The 12678-nt window shown below is 42.2% G+C and overlaps 1 pseudogene; it reads right to left on the bottom strand.

Annotated features, from left to right (window-relative positions):
- Positions 1-4619: 4619 nt before the first annotated feature.
- LOC123787692 (disks large-associated protein 5-like) lies at positions 4620-8155 on the bottom strand (annotated as a pseudogene).
- Between the last annotated feature and the right edge of the window lie 4523 nt (positions 8156-12678).

The following is a 12678-nucleotide window of genomic DNA, read 5'->3' as shown; positions in this document are numbered from 1 at the left end:
TCCCCACCTGCTCCCCACCGACCTGCACACTTTGCCATCCAGAACCTCACTTTGGTTCACTACCCTGGGGATAACAATTTAAGAATGCATCCTACCTTGGCATGATATATTCGAAGTGCCGAGTGGGAAAAATCTGCAGCCAAGAATACTCATCCAGCATGGCTGTCATCTGGAAGAGAAGGAGAGATAAAGAGTTGCTCAAACAAAAACGGAAGGAATTCATGATCACTAAACCAGACCTACAAGAAATATTAAAGGGGAATCTTTGAGTGGAAAGGAAGATCATAAGGGAGAGTACCAAAAATAGGAAGCACAAAGGCAATAAAAATAAATATATCTATAAAAATCAGTCAAGGGAGGGATGCCTGGGTGGTGCAGTCAGTTAAGCATCTGCCTTCGGCTCGGGTCATGATCCCAGGGTCCTGGGATCGAGTTGCGAGTTGGGCTCCCTGTTCAGCGGGGAGTCTGCTTCTCCTTCTCCCCTCCCCCTGATCACTCTCTCTCTCTCTCTGTCAAATAAATAAGTAAAACCTTTCTAAAACTCAGTCAAGAGATTCACAAAATAAAAGGATATAACATACGACAACATATAACTAAAATATGGGGAGGAAAGGAGTAAAGAATGGGTTTAAACTTAGGCGACCATCAACTTCATATAGAGTGCTGTCTGCAAAAGATGTTACACGAAAAACGTAATGGTAACCACAAATCAAAAACCACTAACAGATATGCAAAGAATAAAGAGAAAGGAATCCAAGTATATCGCTAAAGAAAGCCAGCAAACCATGAAAGAGGGAAGAACCAGAAAACAACTGCAAAAACAACCACAAAACAAGTTTAAAAAAATGGCAATAAATACATATTACCAATAATTACTTTGAATATAAAAGGACTAAATGCTCCAATCAAAAGGCATATGGTGACAGTGTGGATAAAAAAAAACAAGACCCATCTCTATGCTGCCAGAAGAGACTCATTTCAGACCCAAGGACACCTGCAGATTGAAAGTGAGGGATGGAGAAACATGTAGCATGCAAATAGATGTCAAAAGGAACCTGGGGTAGCAGTACTAACACCAGACAAAATAAGCTTTAAAACAAAGACTGGCTCTCGCTGGCTGTCTCTGTCTCTGTCAAATAAATAAATAAAATCTTTAAAAAAAAAAAAAAAAGGGGGCGCCTGGGTGGCACAGCGGTTAAGCATCTGCCTTCGGCTCAGGGCGTGATCCCGGCGTTGTGGGATCGAGCCCCACGTCAGGCTCTTCCGCTATGAGCCTGCTTCTTCCTCTCCCACTCCCCCTGCTTGTGTTCCCTCTCTCGCTGGCTGTCTCTGTCTCTGTCAAATAAATAAATAAAATCTTTAAAAAAAAAAAAAAAACAAAACAAAACAAAAACAAAAAACAAAGACTGGAACAAGAGACAAAAGACACTATCTAATAATAAAGGGGACAATCCAACAAGAAGATATAACAACTATGAATTTTTATGCACCCAACATGGGACCACCCAAATACATAAAACAGTTAATAACAAATATAAAGGAACTAATCAACAGTAGAACAGTAACAGTAGGAGACTTTAACACTCTACTTACATCAGTGGACGGGTCATCCAAACAGAAAATCAACAAGGAAAGAGTGGTTTTGAATGACACGTCAGACTAGATGGATGTAACAATTATATACAGAACATTCTATCCTAAAACAGCAGAGTACACATTCTTTTCCAGTGCACATGGAACATTCTCTAGAATAGATCACTTATTAGGCCACAAAACAAGTCTCAACAAATTCAAAAAGATTGAAGTCATACCATACATCTTTTCTGAACACTACATTATGAAACTAGAAATCAACCACAAGAAAAAATCTGGAAAGAGCATAAATGCATGGAGGTTAAATAACATGCAAACTAAACAATGAATAAGTCAACCAAGAAATCAAAGAAGAAATAAAAAATGACATGGAGGGGCACCTGGGTGGCTCAGTCAGTTAAGCATCTGCCTTCAGCTCAGGTCATGATCCCGGGGCCCTGGGATGGAGCCCCTCCTTGGGCTCCCTGCTCAGCAGGGAGTCTGCTTCTCTATCTCTCAGCTTCTGTCCCTCCCCACTACTCATTCTCTCTCTCTCTCAAATAAATAAATAAATAAATAAATAAATAAATAAATAAATATCTTTATTAAAAAACAAAAGAAAATGAAAACATGACAATCCCAAATCTTTGGGATGCAGCAAAAGCAGTTCTAATCGTAATACAAGCCAACCTCAGAAAGCAAGAAAAATCTCAAATAAACAACATAACCTTACACCTAAAGGAGCTAGAAAAAGAAGCAAAACCCCAAACCAGCAGAGGGAAGGAAATAATAAGCATTAGAGCAGAGATAAATGTTACAGAAACTAAAAAAAAAAAAAAAAGAACAGTTCAATGAAACCAGGGGCTGGTTCTGTGAAAAGATCAACAAGATTGATAAACCTCTAGCCAGAGTCATCAAAAAGAAAAGAGAAAGGACCTAAGTAAACAAAATCACTAATGAAAGAGCAGAAATAACAACCAATACCAGAGAAATACAAATAATTTTAAGAGAAATTATGAAAAATTGTATGCCAACAAATTGGACAACCTAGGAGAAATGGATAAATTCCTAGAAACATAACCTATGAAAACTAAAGCAGGAAGAAATGGAAAATGTGAACAAGACTGATTACCAGCAAGGAGATTCAAACAGTAATCAAAAAACTCCCAACAGGGGTGTCTGGGTGACTCAGTCAGTTAAGTGTCTGACTTTTGATTTCAGCTCAGGTCAGATCTCAGGGTTGTGAAATCAAGACCCACATCACGCTCCTTGCTGGCTGTGGAGCCAGCTCCAGATTCTCTCTCTCCCTCTCCTTCTGTCCCTCCCCACTGCCCCCCTCAAGACAAACAAACAAAACAAAACAAAAAATCTCCCAACAGGGGCGCCTGGGTGGCGCAGCTGTTAAGCGTCTGCCTTCGGCCCAGGGCGTGATCCCAGTGTTCTGGGATCAAGCCCCACATCGGGCTCCTCCGCTGGGAGCCTGCTTCTTCCTCTCCACTCCCCTGCTTGTGTTCCCTCTCTCGCTGGCTGTCTCTGTCAAATAAATAAAATAAAATCTTAAAAAAAACAAAAAACAAACCTTCCAACAAACAAAAATCCAGAACTAGATGGCTTCACAGGTGAATTCTACCAAACATTTAAAGAAGAGTTAGTATCTATTTTTCTCAAACTATTCCAAGAAATAGAAGAAGAAGGAAAACTTCCAAATTTATTCTATGAGGCCAGCATTATCCTGATACCAAAACTAGATAAAGACACCACTACAGGCCAATATCTTTGATGAACATAGATGCAAAAATCCTCAAGAAGATACTAGCAAATCAAATCCGACAACACATTTTTAAAAATCACTCACCATAATCAAGTGGGATTTTTTCCTGGATGCAAGGGTGGTTCAGTATTTGCAAATCAGTCAACGTGATACTTCACCTCAACAGAAGAAAGGATAAAAACCATACGATCATTTCAACAGATGCAGACAAAGCATTGGACAAAGTACAGCATCTGTTCATGGTAAACCCTCAACAAAGTAAGTCTAGATGGAACATACCTCAACATAATAAAGGCCCTACATGAAAGAAAAAAAAAACCCACAGCGAACATCATACTCAATGTGGGAAAACTGAAAGCTTTTCACCCAAGGTCAGGAACAAGTCAAGGATATCCACTGTCACCACTGTTATTTAACATAATGCTGGAAGTCCTGGCCACAGCAGTCAGACAATGCAAAGAAATAAAAGGCATCCAAATTGATAAGGAAGAAGTAAAACTTCACTATTTGCAGATGACATGATACTCTATATAGAAAACTCTAAAGACTCCACCAAAACTTACTAGAGCTGGTAAATGAATTCAGTAAAGTCACAGAATACAGTATCAAGGTACAGAAATCTGCTGCATTTCTATACACTAATAATGAAGCAGAAGAAAGAGAAATTAAGAAAACAATTCCATTTACAACTGCACCAAAAATACTAAAATACCTAGGAATAAACTTAACCAAAGAGGTGAAAGACCAGTACTCTGAAAACTATAAAATACTGAGGAAAGAAATTGAAAACAACACAAAGAAATGGAAAGACAGGGCACCTGTGTGGCTCAGTCGATTAAGCCGACTCTTGATTTTGGCTCAGGTCATGATCTCAGGGTCATGAGATCAGCCCCACATTGGGCTCTGTGCTCAGCTCCATGTTCTCTGTCTCTCTCTAAAATAAATAAAACAGGGGCGCCTGGGTGGTGCAGTCGTTAAGCGGCTGCCTTCGGCTCAGGGCGTGATCCCGGCGTTATGGGATCGAGCCCCACATCAGGCTCCTCCGCTATGAGCCTGCTTCTTCCTCTCCCACTCTCCCTGCTTGGGTTCCCTCTTTTGTTGGCTGTCTCTGTCAAATAAATAAATAAAATCTTAAAAAATAAAATAAAATAAAAATAAAATAAATAAAACAAATAAATACATACATAAATACATATATAAATAAATAAAATCTTAAAAAGAAAACCAAAGGTGTGCAATATAGCGATTCAACAATTCTGTACATTACTCAGTGCTCATCCTGGTCGGTGTACTGCCTTGTGCTCTCTTTCAGGAATTTTGTATTTTCAAGTCTCACATTTAAGTCTTTGATCCATTTTGAGTTTATTTTTGTGTATGGTGTAAGAAATGGTCCAGTTTCATTCTTTTACATGTAGCTGTCCAGTTTTCGCAATATCACTTATTGAAGAGACTGTCTTTTTTCCATTGGATATTCTTTCCTCCTTTGTCGAAGGTTAATAGACCATATAGTTGTGGGTTTATTTCTGGGTTTTTCGTTCTGTTTCATTGACCTATGTGTCTATTTTTGTGCCAGTACCACACTGTTGTGATTACTGCAGCTTTGTAATATAACTTAAGTTTGGAATTGCAGTGTCTCCGGATTTGTTTTTCTTTTTTAAGATTTCTTTGGCTATTCTGGTTCTTTCTTGGTTCCATACAAATTTTAGGTTTGTTCTAGTTCTGTGAAAAATGCTGTTGGTATTTTGCATTAAATCTGTAGATTGCTTTGGGTAGCATAGACATTTTAACAATATTTGTTCTTCCAATCCACAAGCATGGAAGCATGGAATTTCTTCCTATTTCTTTTTTTTTTTTTTTAAGATTTTTATTTATTTATTTTGTAAGCACATTTTTTATTCTGCATAGTTAATGTGCAAAATATCCCCACTTCCCTCAAGAAACACTATCATATCTAAAACACACTTTGATGAACACTGAATATTATAACATTTTATGACACTACATAAATTGTTTGACCAGAAGTGAACACATATACACACTCTTCAATTTTCAATATGCTAACGATATATCACGTTGATAAAATGAAGAAAAATATTTGGATTTATTTTTAAATTCAAAATTCTTCTGGTTGTTCATCACGGAGGGGCTGCAGAGGTGGAAAGGTAATCAAGTTACCACCAAAGGAAACGTGTCTGGCATGACCTTGATGTCTCCTCCCCACCTGCAGTTTAGGCCTGGCGAATCAAGAAGACGGCACTCAGCAGTGAGACTTGGAATATCAAATACTGACCGAGAAATTTCCGCTTTCTCTTCATTTTGACATAAGATGTCATTTTGTGATGGTATTTTTTCAGGGCTGCTCATCAAAGCATTCTGGGCTGTAAATGAAGAATGTAGTTCCACGCCTTCCACAGCATCTGGGATTTCTTCCTTTTTATTAGTAGTCTTATCATCTGTCACTTCACTAGCAAGTAGAGGCAAATTCATTCTTTCACTGGGTAAACAACCCATCTCAAAGTTTATCTTGGTTGCATCAGAATTTACATCAATTAAATCTTGTAATCCAGGACACTGAGCATCTCCTCTGCTGTTCCTGTTTTTAGGAATAGTTGAAAGCAAAGTCTCTTTCGGTGCTTTGCGGATCAGGATTCTGTGGTGACACAGGTTGTGGTAGATGGTCCGTCTCAGGCCTGCTCTCAGACACAGCTTTGCGGACAGACTTAGGTGTCCTAAGTCTTTGGAAAGACATTCAGAAGAGATAGAAAGTCCTGAGAAGGCTTTAACAGGACTGTCGATTCTGAAGAACCCAGCACCAGACACAACTTTATCAACTTCCTTTGGCATCACAGAGGCCGCTGCCTGCGCGGTGTCTTCCTGCTTCATCCTCTCTCGTGGAACTTTTTACGGCGGCCAGGCAATTCCTAGCTGCAATTCTTTCACCATCTTCCTCTTTGGGTTTACTTGCTACCCCCAAGACAACTTTCTTCTGAAAGACTCTTTAGTTTATACTACTGCTGTTCTGCCATCCAGATTCCTCAGGTTTGGTCCAATGGTTGAATTTCTGGTGACCATATCCCCAGATCCATCCGGACCTGTACGGGCAGTCTCCTTTTCAGCTCGTTTCTATTCACGATTATCCACCAGCCCTTCAAACTGCTTGAAACTTCCTCGCATACAGAGTCTCGTTTGCCCAGCTGCAGCGCGAATAAGATCTTTCGCATCGTCTGGAATGTCCAGTTCAAGCTTCCTGTCCCACCCCAGGCAGTGCGACGTTAATTTCTCAGTTCCTAACTGAAGAATATCTCTGAGATATGGCACGTCACGGCTGGGCTGAGATATCGGATCTTCATTTATTTCAAGTGATGGGACTCCTTTTATTATAAAGCCATTTGAATTTTTAGTAGTCTCATCTTTATTTAAGACATGTTCTTTATTCCAAACTGTTAGAGAACCCAAAGCACATTGCAGTTTATCTGAATCCTGAGGTACTGTCTTTGCAGAGTAAGTTATACATTTTTGAGCCAAAATTTCTTTTGTCACTTCTTGAGACTTACCAACGTCTGTTTTTAAAAGGATCCAGGTATAACTGGGTGTCAAGAAAGTATTGGCACTTCTGGGAGTCATAGGTGTTACTTGATAGGTCTTCAGACCATCCAGTGGCTGAAACATAAAATCCTGAGGTGCGAAGGAATTCTTCCCTTCCGTTTTTGCAGTATTTGTCTTAGGTAAGTTCTCCATTTTTGGTAAGACTCCATTTGGATCCATTCCATTTCTTGCACTGGTTTGTGAATCCAAAGTATTTTCTTCACTATCGACTTTAAAAGACACGACCTTATCAGGTTTTGTTTCTATCTTTTTGGCAGGTCTTCCTTGACTTGGTGCCTTTCTTTCTATTTCATGATCATTAGTAGCTCTTCCCTATTGTTGATGAGGCTGTTCTGGAAATCTGCTTTGCTCCTTGAGTGGCGGCTGATCGAGTCCTCCTCACCGATGTGGTCATTACAGGCTGCACAACTTTTTTCTCTTTGCCCAACACTTTTCTTTCAGAAGTTTGTCTTTAACCAGGTTGGATTGCTCAAACATCACTCCCATTATTCATCTCAGTCTGCTCCATTTGGTCTTTGGCCTTTGACCTTGTAATCCATACAGAAAATGGAACAGCCTTTTTTGGCTCAGCTTTCATTGTAGTCTGGTTTGGTAACAGAAAACAAGGCATATCAGGTCTATAAAGACCCACTTTATTTATTTATTTTTTTAAAGATTTTATTTATCTATTTGACAGAGATAGAGACAGCCAGCGAGAGAGGGAACACAGGCAGGGGGAGTGGGAGAGGAAGAAGCAGGCTCCCAGCGGAGGAGCCTGATGTGGGACTCAATCCCAGAACGCCGGGATCACGCCCTGAGCCAAAGGCAGACGCTTAACGACTGAGCCACCAGGTGCCCGTAAAGACCCACTTTAAATACTCCTCATTTAGCTTTCTCTCTCTGCTCTTTCAATTTCTGAAGCTGCTTTTCTTCTTTGTATTTTTGGAGCGTTTGCTTTCGTTGATCACCTAGAACAGTTTTCATTGACCTTGTCTTGACACTGGCCTTTTCTGGAACAAGCTTCTGACATGTCTCATCTAATTAAAGAAGAATTCTATTTTCCAAGGTTGGAATGTTGACATCTTTCAAACCAAAGTGTCTATTTCGTTCATATTCCCTATGTCTGTTTTCTTTTTGAGACAGTGATTTCCTATGAGCAATTCTGGTTCTCATCATGTTGATACTTAAATCCTTTCTGTGTCGACTGGCAAAATGTGATGAAGACATCCTGAGGCAGCTTCTGGGGTAAAACCTCAAGAGAACTAAAAGTAAAGGAACCCTCTGGGTCTGAAGAACCACTGCCACCTCGAAGCAGGAACCCCTCTATTTATTTATTTTAGAGAGAGAGAGAGAGGGCGAGCAGGGGGAAGGGCAGAGGAGAGGGAGAGAGATACTCTCAAGCAGACTCCCCACTGAGCACGGAGCCCACTGTGGGACTCGATCACCACAACCCTGAGATCAGGACCTGAGTGGAAATCAAAAGTCAGATACTCAACTGACTTAGCCACCCAGGGACCCCTAAAGATTGTATTCTTAAGTAATCTCTACACCCAATGTGGGGCCCAAACTCATAACCCCAAAACCATGAGTTGCATGTTCTACCAACTGAGCCAGTCAGGTACCCCCGTACTCCTAAAACTAATATAACACTGTACATTAACAACACGGGAATTAAAATTTTTAAAAAATAAAAATAAATGCATCCGTCCTAAAGAAGTCTTATGATGACAAATCTGAGAGAAATTCAGCAAGAAACATTAGATGCCAGCATCTTATTGTCACCCAGGTAATATATAAATGCAAGATTCAGAATTTAACTTAAAATTCAGAAGTGAAAGAGTTTATCAGAGGGATACATATTAACGCCATTATTTAAACTGAAAAATGACACTTTCTAATGGAAAGTCTGATTTAACTGGCTGATTTTCCAACGAGGATTGATGTTGCCAATTAGTTCATATGGCAAACATTTTCCAGAACTTGAATGAGCTAAATCTGCAGCCCTTAAGATTTTGATGAAAATACATCTGAAACGGGTGCCTGGGTGGCTCAGTCAGTTAACTGCCTGACTTTTGATTTCTGCTCAGGTCACGATCTCAGGGTGGTGAGATCAAGCCCCACATCTGGCTCATGGTCACTAGGGAGTCTGCTTCTCTCCCTCTCCCTCTGCCCTTCCCCCTGCTCTCACGCACTCTCTCTCAAATAAAGTCAATTTTTTAAAAAGAGAAAATATATCTGAAGTATATATTCATTATACAATGCACAAAATATTATAAACCTTACAACTATTTAAATTTATGGGGAAAGATGGGGAGTTAAGATGGCGGAGGAGTAGGGGACCCCTTTTTCAGCCGGTCCCCTGAGTCGAGCTGGATAGGTACCAGACCAGCCTAAATAACCACGGAATCAGCCTGAGACGCAGGATGATGCATCTGGATCTCTACAAATGAACATCTCCAGCGCTGAGTATTGAGGTACGAAGAGGGAAGCTGTAAACCATGCATGGATATCGGAAGATAAACGGAAGGGGGAGGGAGCCGCCGCGTTTGGGCGCCGGGAAGCGGCAGCCACCTGCACGGGGGAGCGGGCGGACTCACAGAGGGCCCCCCCCCCCCCCCCCGAGAGAGCGGACTGAGACCGGTGAGCTGTGAACGCGAACGCGCGCGCCACCAGGCATCTCCCGGAACACCGGAATCCCGGTGTGCTCACGGGATCCAGACTGAGACCGGGAACTCCCGGAGCGCGCGCGGGGCGGCTGGCGGCTGGCGGGCCACCTGCACGGGGGAGCGGGCGGACTCGCGGTCGGCACCCGCGAAACAGCAGACTGAGACCCTGAACCGGGTGCGCGCGCCACCAGGCTTCTCACGAAACTCCGGAATCGAGGTGTGCTCACCGGGCATAGACTGAGACCGGGAGACCCGGGAGCCTGCGGGGCGGCCGGTGGCTGGCGGCATTAGAAACACAAAGGACAGAGACGCGCCGGCCCTGGAAGTGAGGGCAGGGTCGCCGAGTTGGTGCGCACATCCCGGGACGGCCGCAGGGTTGAGCAGCACCAACAGTAACAGAGTTAAAGTGGCCAGAACATCAGTGGAGAACGGGCCGCAATCCCTCTGTTCTGTGACAATGCAGCCTCTGCTGCTCTGACCCTCAGAAGAGGCATAGCCGGCCGCCAGGGAAAGCCGCCAGAGAACAAAAGCCTGGAAATACCGGCTCAGAGAGTGCCCATCCCCATCCTCCCTCGCAGGGGACACGGAGACTCTACCCAAACAGGGTTGCCTGAGTATCGGCGCGGCAGGCCCCTCCCCCAGAACACAGAAGGCAGGCTGAAAAATCAAGAAGCCCACAACCCGAGGCGCCTGGGTGGCGCAGTCATTGAGCGCCTGTCTCCGGCTTAGGGCGTGATCCCCGCGTTCCGGAAAGGAGTCCCTCATCGGGCTCCTCCGCTGGGAGCCTGCTTCTTCCTCTCTCACTCCCCTGCTTCTGTTTCGTTCTTGCTGACTGTATGTCTCCCTCTCTCAGATAAGTAAATAAATAAAATCTTTAAAGAAGAAGCCCACATCTCTAAGATCCCTATAAAACAAGGGGCACGGCCTGGGACCCAGTCAATAATTTTGGGCTCTGGAAATCCTGCAACCTCTCTTCATCAGAATGACAAGAAGGAGAAGCCCCCCCCAGCAAAGAAAAGACAGTGAGTCAGTGGCCTCTGCCACAGAAGTAACAGATATGGATGTAACCAAATTATCAGAAATGGAATTCAGAGTAACAATGGTCAAGATAATGAGTAGACTTGAGAAAAGTATTCAGGAAAATATTACTGAGAATATAGAATCCCTAAGGGCGGAAATGAGAGCGAATTTGACAGAAATTAAAAATTCTATGAGCCAAATGCAGGCAAAACTAGAGGCTCTGACGGCCAGGGTCACGGAAGCGGAGGAAAGGGTTAGTGAATTGGAGGATGGGTTAATAGAGGAAAAAATAAAAATAGAAGATGGTCTTAAAAAAATCCACGCCCACGAATGTTGGCTACGGGAGATTACTGACTCAACGAAACGATCCAATGTTAGAATCATCGGCATCCCCGAGGGGGTGGAGAAAAACAGAGGCCTAGAAGAGATATTTGAACAAATTGTAGCTGAAAACTTCCCTAATCTAGCAAGGGAAACAAAAATTTGTGTCCAAGAGGCAGAGAGGACCCCTCCCAAGCTCAACCATGACAGACCTACACCACGTCACGTCATAGTACAATTCGCAAATATGAGATCCAAGGATACAGTATTGAAAGCGGCCAGGGCAAAGAAATTTCTCACGTACCAAGGCAAAGGCATCAGAATTACGTCAGACCTGTCTACACAGACCTGGAATGAGAGAAAGGGTTGGGGGAGCATTTTTAAAGCTCTTTCAGAGAAAAACATGCAGCCAAGGATCCTTTATCCAGCAAGGCTGTCATTCAGATTTGATGGAGAAATAAAGACATTTCAGAATCGACAGTCACTAGCCAATTTCGTAACCACGAAACCAGCCCTACAGGAGGTATTACGGGGGGTTCTATAAAAGTAAAAAGGCCCCAAGAGTGATACAAAACAGAAAGTCACAGCCAATACAAACAAAGACTTTACTGACAACATGGCAGAATTAAAAGCATATCTCTCAGTACTCAGCCTGAACATTAATGGTTTAAATTCTGGCTTCAAACGCCACAGGGTTGCAGATTGGATAAAAAGAAATGACCCATCCATTTGCTGTCTACAAGAGACTCATTTCGAACCCAAAGATGCATTCAGACTGAGAGTAAGGGGATGGAGTACCATCTTTCATGCAAATGGACCTCAAAAGAAAGCTGGGGTAGCAATTCTCATATCAGATAAATTGGATTTTAAAATACAGACTATAGTTAGAGATGCAGAAGGGCACTATATTATTCTTAAAGGAAGTATTCAACAAGTGGATATGACAATTATAAATATATATGCCCCCAACAGGGGAGCAGCAAGATACACAAGCCAACTCTTAACCAGAATAAAGAGACATATAGATAAAAATACATTAATAGTAGGGGACCTCAACACTCCACTCTCAGAAATAGACAGAACACCCTGGCAAAAACTAAGCAAAGAATCAAAGGCTTTGAATGCCATACTCCACGAGTTGGACCTCTTAGATATATATAGTACACTACACCCCAGAACCAAAGAATACTCATTCTATTCTAATGCCCATGGAACATTTTCAAGAATAGACCATGTTCTGGGACACAAAACAGGTCTCAGCCGATACCAAAAGATTGAAATTATCCCCTGCATATTCTCAGACCACAACGCTCTGAAATTGGAACTCAACCACAAGGAAAAATTTGGAAGAAACTCAAACACTTGGAGACTAAGAACCATCCTGCTCAGGAATGACTCGATAAACCAGGAAATCAAAAATCAATTTAAACAATTTATGGAGACCAATGAGAATGAAAATACAACAGTCCAAAACCTATGGGATACTGCAAAGGCAGTCCTAAGGGGGAAATACATAGCCATCCAAGCCTCACTCAAAAGAATAGAAACATCTAAAATGCAGTTTTTATATTCTCACCTCAAGAAGCTGGAACAGCAACAGAGGGACAGGCCTAATCCACGCACAAGGAAGCAGTTGACCAAAATTAAAGCTGAAATCAATCAAGCAGAAACCAGAAGTACAGTAGAGCAGATCAACAGGACTAGAAGCTGATTCTTGGAGAGAATCAATAAAATTGACAGACC

This window comes from Ursus americanus, chromosome 12 (genome assembly GCF_024610735.1).
Source record: "Ursus americanus isolate L20-20 chromosome 12, mUrsAme1.1.p, whole genome shotgun sequence".
In the NCBI taxonomy this organism is placed as follows: Eukaryota; Metazoa; Chordata; class Mammalia; order Carnivora; family Ursidae; genus Ursus; species Ursus americanus.
The sequence above is the reverse complement of the archived record's forward strand: the minus strand, read 5'-3'. Positions and strand labels throughout refer to the sequence as shown.